Source organism: Bidens hawaiensis, unplaced genomic scaffold (assembly GCF_021521415.1).
Source record: "Bidens hawaiensis isolate Kalapana, Puna unplaced genomic scaffold, B.hawaiensis_p1.1 tig00021530_1, whole genome shotgun sequence".
Classification (NCBI taxonomy): domain Eukaryota; kingdom Viridiplantae; phylum Streptophyta; class Magnoliopsida; order Asterales; family Asteraceae; genus Bidens; species Bidens hawaiensis.
This window is the reverse complement of record NW_027493353.1, coordinates 216,254-228,680: the sequence shown is the minus strand read 5'-3', so window position 1 is coordinate 228,680 and position 12,427 is coordinate 216,254. Positions and strand designations below refer to the sequence as shown.

The 12,427-nt window shown below is 31.4% G+C and overlaps 1 pseudogene across 1 annotated transcript; it reads right to left on the bottom strand.

Moving 5' to 3' along the window:
* Positions 1-7,355: 7,355 nt before the first annotated feature.
* Positions 7,356-10,304, bottom strand: LOC143563808 (cytochrome P450 Tp4149-like; annotated as a pseudogene). Its single transcript, XR_013140728.1, has 2 exons — positions 8,994-10,304; positions 7,356-8,736 (listed from the first exon to the last, which is right to left on the bottom strand). The product of XR_013140728.1 is annotated as a cytochrome P450 Tp4149-like (transcript).
* Positions 10,305-12,427: the final 2,123 nt, after the last annotated feature.

Genomic DNA, 12,427 nt, shown 5'->3' with positions numbered 1-12,427 from the left:
TAGAAAGTTAAAACTAAAAGTATAAAACAAAAAACATGTGAATATATGGTGTCATTTTGTAATAGTTCTTTTTTTTTTTCCAATAAATTTACCCATTTAACAAATATAAGATTTGATTTGATTTGATTTTTAAATTAGTATATATGCAGGTGCATCAAACATATTAACTAAATAAAAATAAGACAACTTTAATACTAAATTAAATAATAAACAAAATTCACACGTGATAAAATAGATATCCATAAGAGCAATACAGTTTTTTTCTAATCTTTTGATTTTTTTGAAGGAAAATTTGCAACGGTTGAAGAACTTGATCCTTTCATCAATCATGCATCCCAAATGGTTGTTCTAGAGTTTAGAAGTTATAAAATGTTTGAAAAAGTTAAACTTTGTAAGTATATAAGTTATAAGTTACAACTTTGTAACTTATAACTTATGACATTTATAAGTCATAAGGAGGTAAATAAGGAATTCCAGACACTTCCTTAATATTTTCATCTATTACTCCTTTTTCGAATTCTTGATAAAATTGCTAATGGCACAATGAATTAATGAAAGAAGGCAAGGAATTGCTAATGGCACAATGAATTAATGAAAGAAGGCAAGAAAGCTTTTCAAGTCGAATAATTGAAATGTACAAAAGACGATATGTTTATCATTTCTATTTTTCCCATGTTAAATCATTGTTATAGGGATGAGATCAGTATCGTACCCTTACTTGTACATGAAAGTACCCGTACCGAATTTTATGGTACGTGTATGAGTATGAGTACTTTAGGCACGATACTCCCTTTAGTACCACTTTGTTCTTTAAAAAAAATCTCCACTAAATTCGGTATCGATACCGGTACGTACCGATAATCGGTTATCTATAATACCAAAATCGTAAAACCACAACCAAAACATAACAATACCAAAACTAAAAAATTGTGGAGCCGCATGTTTGATGCATGGTGGCACGTTTGATGGTGGCTGTAACTAGTTATTGACTTGAAGAAGAAGAAGAAGAAGAAGAAGAAAAGAAGAGAGCTAGGGTTTGATTAGAACTATTATTCAGTCCTTAATATTTTGATTATCAAATGTTTTGAAAAGTCCGATTGAAGCCTTGAGGATATCCTAATAAAAACACGATTAGAGTTATGAGTTTTGGAGATCCCAATAAAAACCACTACATATTCCAAACGGGTACTGGGTGCCCGTACTTGTACCCAAAAGTACCCCTACTTAAAATAACTAAATCTGGGTACTCGTACTCGTACCGAATAGACGGGTATATGTACAGATACGGGTAGTATGGATACTAAATGGGTACACGTATTCGGGGAAAAATCTAATACCTACATTGTTGCGAAACATGATTCCCAAAAGAGCCCATTTAATAACAACACGTTTTCGGGTAGGCTTGTGAACTTGTTTAATAACAGTGGTCGACCCGCCAACCCATTTACTATCCGTTTAACCCACTTCAGCTAGTTTATGACCCAATTAACATGTTTACATCTTGATTACAAATCGCTAACCTGTTTGACTCGTTTAGACAAATGGATAAAACGTGACGTGTTCGAGTTACAATATTTTGTGAGTGCTCGGGTTAAGGTTGACGTCTTTACCACAAATTCGATTTTTGAGTCTTTGAAAGCCGTAGATTTCTTTTAAGTTCTTAACATTTGAGCTTGAAATTTTTGGGCTGGAAAAAAAGTTGGTCAGAAATAATGAATTTAGGCCTAAATCTTTTGTGACTAATGATTAATTGATTATTATACATTTAGCAAATATATTAGGGTTGTACTACTTGTTAAATCCTTATAAATCACTTAGCATTCAAAGCTAAAAAAATCTATAAACTCGGCCCATTCGGAATTTTCAATTTAATTACACGCAAAAACCGAAACCAAACTGAAAATTTAGTTTTCATGAAAATATAAAACCAAACCGTCGGTATTTGTTTGGGTTCGCTTATTTTGGTTCGGTTTCATGTATTGGTGTTGTTGTGGCAGGCAAGGCTCGTTAAGGAAGCGGAAGGGTCCAATCACGTGGAAAAGTATGCTTTTTCATAAGAAGCATTTAATATTAACCCGTTGCCCGATTGCTTATGTCAAAGGGATTGCTTATGTCAAAAGGATCCAACAGTATATGAAAATAGCACCATTGATGCCCTCAATTGGGCCCCTTAAACGGATTGTTTTGTCCTCAAGTGCACTTTAATATTTTTTTACAAAACATATCATGTTATAGGAAATTATATATATATATATATATATATATATAGGTAAATGATGGAATACGAAAATCCTTTATCGTACAATAGGTACGCGACATTCTGAAACGTCCATTTTCAATAACCATCCTAACCTAAAATCACAAATACGCGAGCCGGCCTCCGTCGTCGATTCCGTCCACCTTCACCATCGCCGTTCAACGATTCCGTCCACCATCCACCTTCGCGACCACCATCTTCTTCCGACACAACCATCGATCGTTGCTCACATGTCAGTTGATAAAATTGCCCAATTGAAATTGTTGAACTAATTGATCAATTAAACTTTGAAATTGGTCCAATTAATCATCAATTTGAAGTTCCAATTAATCAAATTTTGAGTTTTTGCAGAAACCAGTTGCAGACGTTCCATATTTTGTTCATATGGTCGAATCAATGATCAAATTAACAATCGATTGATGATTGTTTGATGATTATGAGATTATATAAAGGGATTTCAGTGTTCAATTTTATGTTTACATGTGTTTAATTTTATTTTTTTGTTAGTTTTAGAAGCCATAACTTCTTAGAACTTCTAAACTTTTTATCAGAACTTCTAAACTTTTTTGAACACCCATAACTTCTTAGAACTTCTAAACTTTATCAGAACTTCTAAACTTTATTAAACAACCTGAACTTCTTAGAACGTATTAGAATGTTTAAAGATGTTCATTTTTTTTAACACCCAGAACTTCGTTGAATGTATTAGAACGTTTAAAGATATTCTTTTTGGTCAGAACGTTTAAAGGTATTCAGTTTTGTTTCAGAACGTTTAAACATAATATTTTGAACCCTAATCGGAGCTTTGAGTGCGTTATTTCTGTAATTCCATAATTGATTGATGAATCTAAATGCTTCTACACATCAATTCGATTGATTAAATCATCATTTTGGTGTTTATTTTGGTCAGAACGTTTAAATTTTGAGCAAAACGTTTAAACATGAACCCTAATCAGAGCTCAATTAAGTGTGGTAATCTGTATTTTCATAATCGGTTGATGATTCTAAAGCCTCTTACACATTAATTCAATTGATTAAATCATCAATTTTTGATCAATTTGAAGATTTTTAATGTTCATTGACGTTCTTTTCAATTTTGGGTTTTGACTTTTGAGATTTCATACTGTAAGTTGTGATTAGAGTTTAGAAATTGGATGAGATAGATTAAGGAGTTCTGAATTTGGATCGGAATCGATTTTAATCGATGAATTTGATTGCGAACTACTGTTTGGGTTATTTACCAAACTGCCATCGCGTGAAATTGAAATCGATGACCAGCAGTGTCACGTACCTAATGTACGATAAGTCATTATTGTACAATAACTCACCCCTATATATATATAGGGTTAGTTTTATTTAAGAACTCTAAAAAAGTTAAGAACTCTTAGGAACTCTAAGCAACAAAACATTTTTTTAATTTTTTTACATGTTAACATTATTTAAGATTAGTTTTATTATATTTTATATAAAAATTTTTTATTACATATATTAATCACAAGTTTACATATATGTAAATTTTATGTACTAACAATTTACATAGGTGTAAAACAAAACATGGATTTGTATAAAAACTAATTTTTAAAATTGTAACCGTACATATAAATATAATAAAATGATAAAACTACATTCAAATAAAATCAACATACAAAATTTTTTATAAAAAACGTTAGTTTTCAATGGTTCCTTGAAGTTTTTAAATAATTTAACAGTTCTGTAATGATACTCATCCTATATATATATATAGGAAGGATAATTAGAGAACTTGTTGAGTTTTAAAACTTTAAGAACCTCATTCTTAACCACACGTTAATTAAATAACGTTGATTATGTGGTTGAGATTAAATCTTATTAAAAAAGTAAGTAGGAGAGAGAATAAAAAGGTACAGTGATTACAATAATTTAAACGTCCGTTACACATATGCAAAAAGTAGACTCAGTGCAAAAAAAATGTTGTAATTTTTCTACGTACATGTAACCTACATATATGTAAAAAAAATTAAAAAACATTGTTATGTTGAATTCTTTCGAGTTCTTAAAACTCAAAGCGGTTCTAAAAAAAATCAACTCTCTCTCTCTTTATATATATATGTGTGTGTGTGTGTGTAATGATCTTCAAAGTAGTGTAATCTCTAAGACGAGTAATTTTTAAATTATAAAGCAAACACTAGAATTTAATATGGGTGAGTTCATTGGGAAATTCTAAAAAAATGGTGAACTGAGGAACACCTTTTCCAACCCTTGATCAATTTTCCACAACCTTATGGCGCACATTCAATCACCTATATCACATCATTTTTGTAAGACATAAAAAACCCCTAAAAATCAAAAAATAATTAAAGAAGTTATAAAAGAAAAAAAGCAACAATATCAAAAAAGTAAAAAAAAATCCAAAATGTTTATTTATCATCCTCAGTAAAAAAAACCTTAAAAATCAAAAAATTAATTTAAACAATATAAAAAAGTGAAAAAGTAAAAAAAATAAAAACAAAATGTATATCTAGCATCCTCGGTCCAAAAAAAAAACACTCACACTTAAACTAAGTTTAGCTTTTAGCGGGTTTAGACTTTTTTTAGCTTGGGGGATGGAGACACTTTTCATTAACATTTTACACGTAAAACAACAGATCTCATTAACATTTTACATGTGAAACAACAGTTCATTGAGATTTTACATGTAAAGTAACACTTTTAACTTAAATTTTACACGTAAAACAACAAATCTCATTAACATTTTACATGTAAAAAAACATTTTTTTAAGGTTTTACATGTAAAATAGCAATTTATAAAATAATACTTTGCATTAACATTTTACACGTAAAACAACAAATCTTATTAACATTTTACATGCAAAACAACCATTCTTTAAGATTTTACATGTAAAAAGTAATATTTTGCATATATAATAACACTTTTCATTAACATTTCAAACACCAAATCTCATTAACATTTTACAAGTAAAATAATAGTTCTCAAAAATTTTACATGTAAAAATTAATATTTTACATGTAAAATAACACTTTTCATTAACATTTTACATTTAAAACAACAAAGCTCATTAAAATTTTACATATAAAACTACAATTCTTAAAGAACATGTAAAACAACGGTTTTCGTTATAATTTTATTGTATATTCAACAATATATATATATATATATATATATATATATTAAAAACAACCTACGGTTATCTCATGATATTTAGTGTTCATGAACATTTTCAAGTTATGTTTTTATGCATGTATAAGACAATAGGAGTTTCAATATGGCAGTCGTAATATATTTATGCATTTTTCTTTTCTTGCTATCTTTCCATCGTCACGTGTACAAGAACCCCCCCCCCCCCAACCAAAAAAAAAACTAAAAAACCTCACCTTCAACCCCGAAAACTTAAACCCGCTAAAAACCTATCCCTAAAAGCTAAACTAAACCGAGATTTTTTTTGGGAACGAGGAATGGTATATATTTTTTTGTTATTTTTACATGTTTTTTATTTTTTCATTTTTTTATATTTTCCTAATTAACTTTTCGATTTCTTTAAAAGGGGTTTTTTTTAACCGGGGATGCTAGATAAACATTTTGGTTTTTTACTTTTTTTGTTTTTTTTGTTCTATAGTTTTTTAATTATTTTTTTGATTTTTTAGGTTATTTTTCACTTACAAAAATGATGTGATGTAGTTGATTTAAGAAAATGATCTAAGGATTAGAAAGTGTGTTCCCCAGTTTCTCACTTTTATGGAGTTCTTTTTTGAACTTAAATATCTCTCTCTCTATATATATATATATGATTGGTTTATTCATTTTGAGAACCACTTTGAGTTTTAAGAACTCGAAAGAACTCAACGTAACAATTTTTTTTCGAATTTTTTTCACACATGTGTAATACGTAAGTGTAAGTGATGTACAAAAAATTACGGTATTTATTTACACACCGAACCGACTTTTTACACATGTGTAACTAACGTTTAAACTTGTGTAATTATCAAAAATACTATTCTCTCTCCTGCTTCATTTTTTAATTAAATTTAATCAGCCACATTTCATATCATTTAAATAAATGTGTGGTTAAAAATTGAGTTCTTAAAGTTCTTAAAACTCACCATGGTTCTCAAAATAACTCTTCCATATATATATATACATACATATATATATATATATTTAAATTGACATTAATTGTTTCACACATGTGGTTTAGTCGGCTTGATATTTTTCAAGTTTGGTTCATAATTTACGAGTTGACAAATTGATGGTGGTTTGAAATTTAAAATCGTCACTTACATCTTTATAAAAGAGTAGTTTCTAAGTGCATAACCAATTGGACTATCCTCACTCACACAACATCGTTTTATATTGTAACATCCTAGCAATTGACAGTGAACAAGATGAATTCAAACCATTTTCATTAAAATTAACGTGAATTGAATTGAACCTTGTTACCCTATAAATACCACGTTAAAACATCAATTGAAGAGTCCTACACACTCCTTGATCTATCTCGACGTAAACCCTCTCCTAATTACACCCTGAATCAGCCCTGATTACGAGGGTTGTTTTACAATTTTTGTTTATAATATTTATATATATTTTTTAATTGTATATGTTGTAAGGAAGTTAATAATATATTTAAGGTTTGATGATAAAAGTTTTTTTACAAATAAATGAGATGTTATAACCCGTTTAAAAGTTATCTGAGTTTGATGAGACCCATGTTTCTTAATTATAAACAATATATATTTTTAAAAAATCAGATATTAAATTAATTTGTAGTATATCCCAATTTTATAGGATTTTCATATCAAAATATTTGATGAGATTAATTTATAATTTAATGAGATGTTATAACCCGTTTAAGAGTTATATAAGGTTTGGTGAGACCCATACCCTTGAATTCGGGTCAAATGCATGATAAACCTACATTTACAAATAAAACAATATGGTGGTTTGAGAGAACTTAGAAAGTAAACAGAGAGCTTTCAAATGTTTCATTTATATATATATTTGGTATCATCTAATTAGTACCAAGAGTTCTAAAAGGGTCAAGATTCAAATGCAATACAAATACTTTAATAACAAAATGTTCAAAGTAAAGTATCAAAAGTTTAAATACAAAAATGTTCATAACATGAAAACCAAAAGCTCAAAAAGTAATAAATAGTAAAAGGTTCAAAGAGATGTTGTCAACTTAAAGAGGCAAAGGCCTAGGAACTAGAAATGCATATGTTTTGCCGCGTCTGGAAAATGTGTTTAGACGTAAGAAGCAAAGGCTTTTAATTTAGGTTTTACACACCCCGTATGCTTTATAAAGTGCATTTCACACATTATATAAACAACAATAAATATACAATTTTATTGTCTTTTTATTCTGCTAACCGGTGTATGAAAACCGGATCCCTTTTAAACAGGTTGATATTCCGTTTTTTGGCAAACCAATTATGGCAAGTTTTTAAATTATGAATTATTCAAGACCATAACCAAATGGAGGCATTATAAAGGATGAAGATTATGAATTGTTCAAGGATGAAGTAGTAAGTGAACTGGATGCGTGTGTGATGACTGAGAACAAAGATAATTAAGGTGATTAAACAAGCAACACAAAGCCTAACTATAAGAAAAGAAGTGTGAGTGTGATTTACGACTACCTACCTTATTTCAGACCAATCATGAAAGCATGGAGTTCGAGGTTAAGCCTGGAGTTCAAAGCATGGATGATATAATCGTGAATAATTGAAGAAGTTGTTCACAAGATAAGCATTTCAGAAGAATGAAGACAAAAGGGTTTAAATGGATTAGTCATTAGAGCATTCACATGATCACTCTGGATATTATTAAATTTCATGATAGATAAAACACCATTTTATTTAAATTCAACAAGCTAGTTCACTTAAGAACAAGGAGTTGCGGAAACTAGCAGAGGACACTTCTTATGAACCGTAATACCATTGGTCTCACACATGTTGAAATCCTCTGCACCCACCAAAGCCAAATCAAATTTATACACCAAATTAGCCAAAATAAGCTCGTTAACAACCATAGCAAATTGAATACCCGGACACCCACGTCTTCCAGCACCAAATGGTAATAGCTCGAAATGCAACCCTTTGTAATCGATAGGGCTTTTCAAGAACCTCTCTGGTTCGAACACCTATGGTTCTTCCCAGTTTTAAGGATCTCTTGCTATTGCCCATGCGTTAATCAACACTTGAGTGCCTGATTGGATGTCGTATCCTTGTAGTTTGATGTCTTTTGTTGATTGACGAGGAACAAGCATTGGAAGTGGAATGTGGAGTCGTAGGGCTTCTTTAAAGACGGCTTTTAGATAAGGCATTTTTTCTAAGTCGTCTTCCGTGATGAGTGATCTTCCTTGGCCTACTTCAAGTGCCTCTTGTTTCAATTTTTTCATTACTCGTGGATGTCTTAGCAGCTCGCACATTGTCCACTCTAGGCTTGTAAATGTAGTATCAGTTCCAGCAGTAAATAAGTCCTACATGAAACCATGAATCGGTAACAAGACACTACATTCAAAATCCTTAAGATTTTAAACATGCATGTAGACACGATTCACAAGAAAGTTTGGAAATTTTGGTCAGATGTATATTTTTTAGGATCATAACATGTGAGTATTAAAAATATGAGGGTCCCTAGACTCATCTTATTGTTTGACACAAGCTGCCCTAACAGATATGCATATATCATGATATATAGATGTATAGTTTGGAAACTTAAAGAAAGACAAGTTACCACAATAATAGCCTTGATCATATCTCTTTCAAGACGAAAACCTCTCGTGTTCTCTCTTTGAAAATCTAACAAGATATCGACAAGATCTCGACCTTCAACACCGTCCACATGCTTATTAACATGTTCATCAAGCACAATTTCAAGAAACTCATCAAACTCTTTGGCAACTTTATCGGCTTTCCGATTCAATCCACTCAACCAATCCACCCACCATAGCGACGGAATATAACTCCCGACACTAAAACATCCCAACAATTCCATAAGCCTTTCTAACAAGTCCTTAAACTTCCTCCCTTCATAAGCCCTCCCCAAAGCCACCCTACAAACCACATTATTAGTAAGTGTAATAAGCAACTCGCTCAAGTTAACGGTCGAGCCATTTGCTTTTCGAATCTTTTCCATCATAACAACCATCTCATCCTCCCTCACTTGATGATATGACTGAACCCTCTTGTTGCTTAAAAGGTGGAGTACTGCAATGCTCTTAATCTGCCTCCAATAGTCTCCATATTGAGAAAAGGCTATATCTATGCATGCATAAAATATTCTATTAGGGATGTTTAAATGTGGTATGCTTGAAAAGATTATATCATGGGTATTCATGATGTCTTTGGCTGCATCAACCGAAGATGCTACGAGTACCGGCACCGTGCCAAGGTGAATCAACATGAGTGGACCATAGGTTTGAGCCATGGCCTGAAGGGCACGGTGTGGGCTTGAGCCTAGTTGGTGTAGGTTTCCGATTAATGGTAACTTTGGGGGAGATGGTGGAAGGTTTTTTTGGGATTTAGACGAGCGAAAATATGTTTTTAGAAGAAGTATTGCGAGAATGAAGGGAAGAGAATAAAAGAGAAACGCTTGTAGTGTGAGAGACATTTTGTGTTTTGATGTTCTTTGTGAATCTAGAGAGATTGTATATATAAGACATGCATTGGCTCATGTGGACTCAAGGATGCATGCTAAAATTGTTAATTTAACCTTTTTATTATTCAAAAGAAATTAATCAGGAATCTTTTTAACATGTACGTACAGTCACATAAACAGGACCAATAAGATATCCACTAGAAAGTTAAATTTCCAGTCATATACCAATAAGAGAACCACGTGCGTGGATTTTTAGCGTAAGAGGTGGAAAATTCACATGGGTTAATATGGACATTACACATAACGAGAGGAATAAAACTAAAAGTATAAAACAGAAAACATGTGAATAAAAATAAGATTTGATTTGATTTTTAAATTAGTATATATGCAGGTGCATCAAACATATTAACTAAATAAAAGTAAGACAACTTAAATACGAAATTAAATAATAAACGAAATTCACACGTGATAGAATAGATAGCAAGACATGTGACTAGTGATGAAAATGACCAAAAAATTGTAATATGGACATGACATAAAGGAAGATATGAGTTATTGTCTGTTTTTCTACAGTTTTTTTCAAATCTTTTGATTTTTTTAAAGGAAAATTTGCAACGGTTGAAGAACTTGATCCTTTCATCAATCATGCATCCCAAATGGGTGTTCTAGAGTTTAGAAGTTATAAAATGTTTAAAAAAGTTAAACTTTGTAAGTATATAAGTTATAAGTTACAACTTTGTAACTCATAACTTATGACTTTTATAAGTCATAAGGAGGTAAAATAAGAAATCCTAAACACTTCCTTAATATTTTCATCTATTACTCCTTGTTCGAATTCTTGATAAAATTGCTAATGGCACATTGAATTAATGAAAGAAGGCAAGAAAGCTTTTCAAGTCGGATAATTGAAATGCACAAAAGACGGTACGTTTATCATTTCTATTTTCCCGTGTTAAATCATTGTTGCAGGGGTGAGATCAGTACCGTACCCTTACTTGTACTCGAAAGTACCCATACCGAATTTTATGGTACGTGTACGAGTATGAGTACTTTAGGCGCGATACTTGCTTTGGTATCACTTTGTTCTTTTTTAAAAAAAAAATCTCCACTAAACTCGGTATTGATATCGGTATGGTACCGATAATTGGTTATCTATAATACCAAAATCGTAACACCACAACCAAAACATAATACCAAAACTAAAAAATTGTGGAGCCACATGTTTGATGGTGGCACGTTTGATGGTGGCTGTTACTAGTTATTGACTGGAAGAAGAAGAGAAGAGAACTAGGGTTTGATTAGAACTATTATTCAGTCCTTAATATTTTGATTATCAAAGGTTTTGAAAAGTCCGCTTGAAGCCTTGAGGATATCCTAATAAAATTAGAGTTATGAGTTTTGGAGATCCAAATAAAAACCCCTACATATTCCAAACGGGTACCGATCGAGTGCCCGTACCTGTACCCAAAAGTACCCCTACTTAAAATCAGTAAATCTAGGTACCCGTACTCGTACCGAATAGACGGGTACATATACATATACGTGTATCAGTACGGATACTAAATGGGTACATGTATTCGGGAAAAAATCTCATACCTACATTGTTGCGAAACATGATTCCTAAAAGAGCCCATTTAATAACAACATGTTTTCCGGTAGGCTTGTTAACTTGTTTAATAATAATGGTCGACCCGCCAACCCATTTACTATCCGTTTAACCCACTTCAGCTAACCCGTTTATGACCCAATTAACATGTTTACATCTTGATTACAAACCGCCAACCTGTTTGACTCGTTTAGACAAATGGGTAAAACGTGACGTGTTCGAGTTACAATATTTTGTGAGTGCTCGTGTTACGGTTGATGTCTTTACCACAAATTTGTTTTTTGAGTCTTTGAAAACCGTTAGATTTCTTTTAAGTTCTTAACATTTGAGCTTGGAATTTTTGGGCTGGAAAAAAAGTTTGTCAGAAATAATGAATTTAGGCCTAAATCTTTTATGACTAATTAATAATTGATTATTATACATTTAGCAAAAATATTAGGTTGCACTACTTATTAAATCCTTATAAATCACTTAGCATTCAAAGCTAAAAAAAAATCTATAAACTCGGCCCATTCGGAATTTTCAATTTTAATTACCCGCACAAACCAAAACCAAACTGAAAATTTAGTTTTCATGAAAATATAAAACCAAACCGTCGGTATTTGTTTAGGTTCGCTTATTTTGGTTCAGTTTCATGTATTGGTGCTGTTGTGGCAGGCAAGGCTCGTCAAGGAAGCGAAAGGGTCCAATCACGAGGACAAAAGGAAATGTTTGCTTTTTCATAAGAAGCATTTAATATTAACCCGTTGCCTGATTGCTTATGTTAAAGGGATTGCTTATGTCAAAAGGATCCAACAGTATTTGAAAATAACACCATCGTTGTCCTCAAATAGGCCCCCCTAAATGGATTGTTTTGTCCTCAAGCGCACTGTAATATTTTTTACAAAGCATATCATGTTATAGGAAATTAGATATATATATATATATATATATATATATATATATATATATATATATATATATA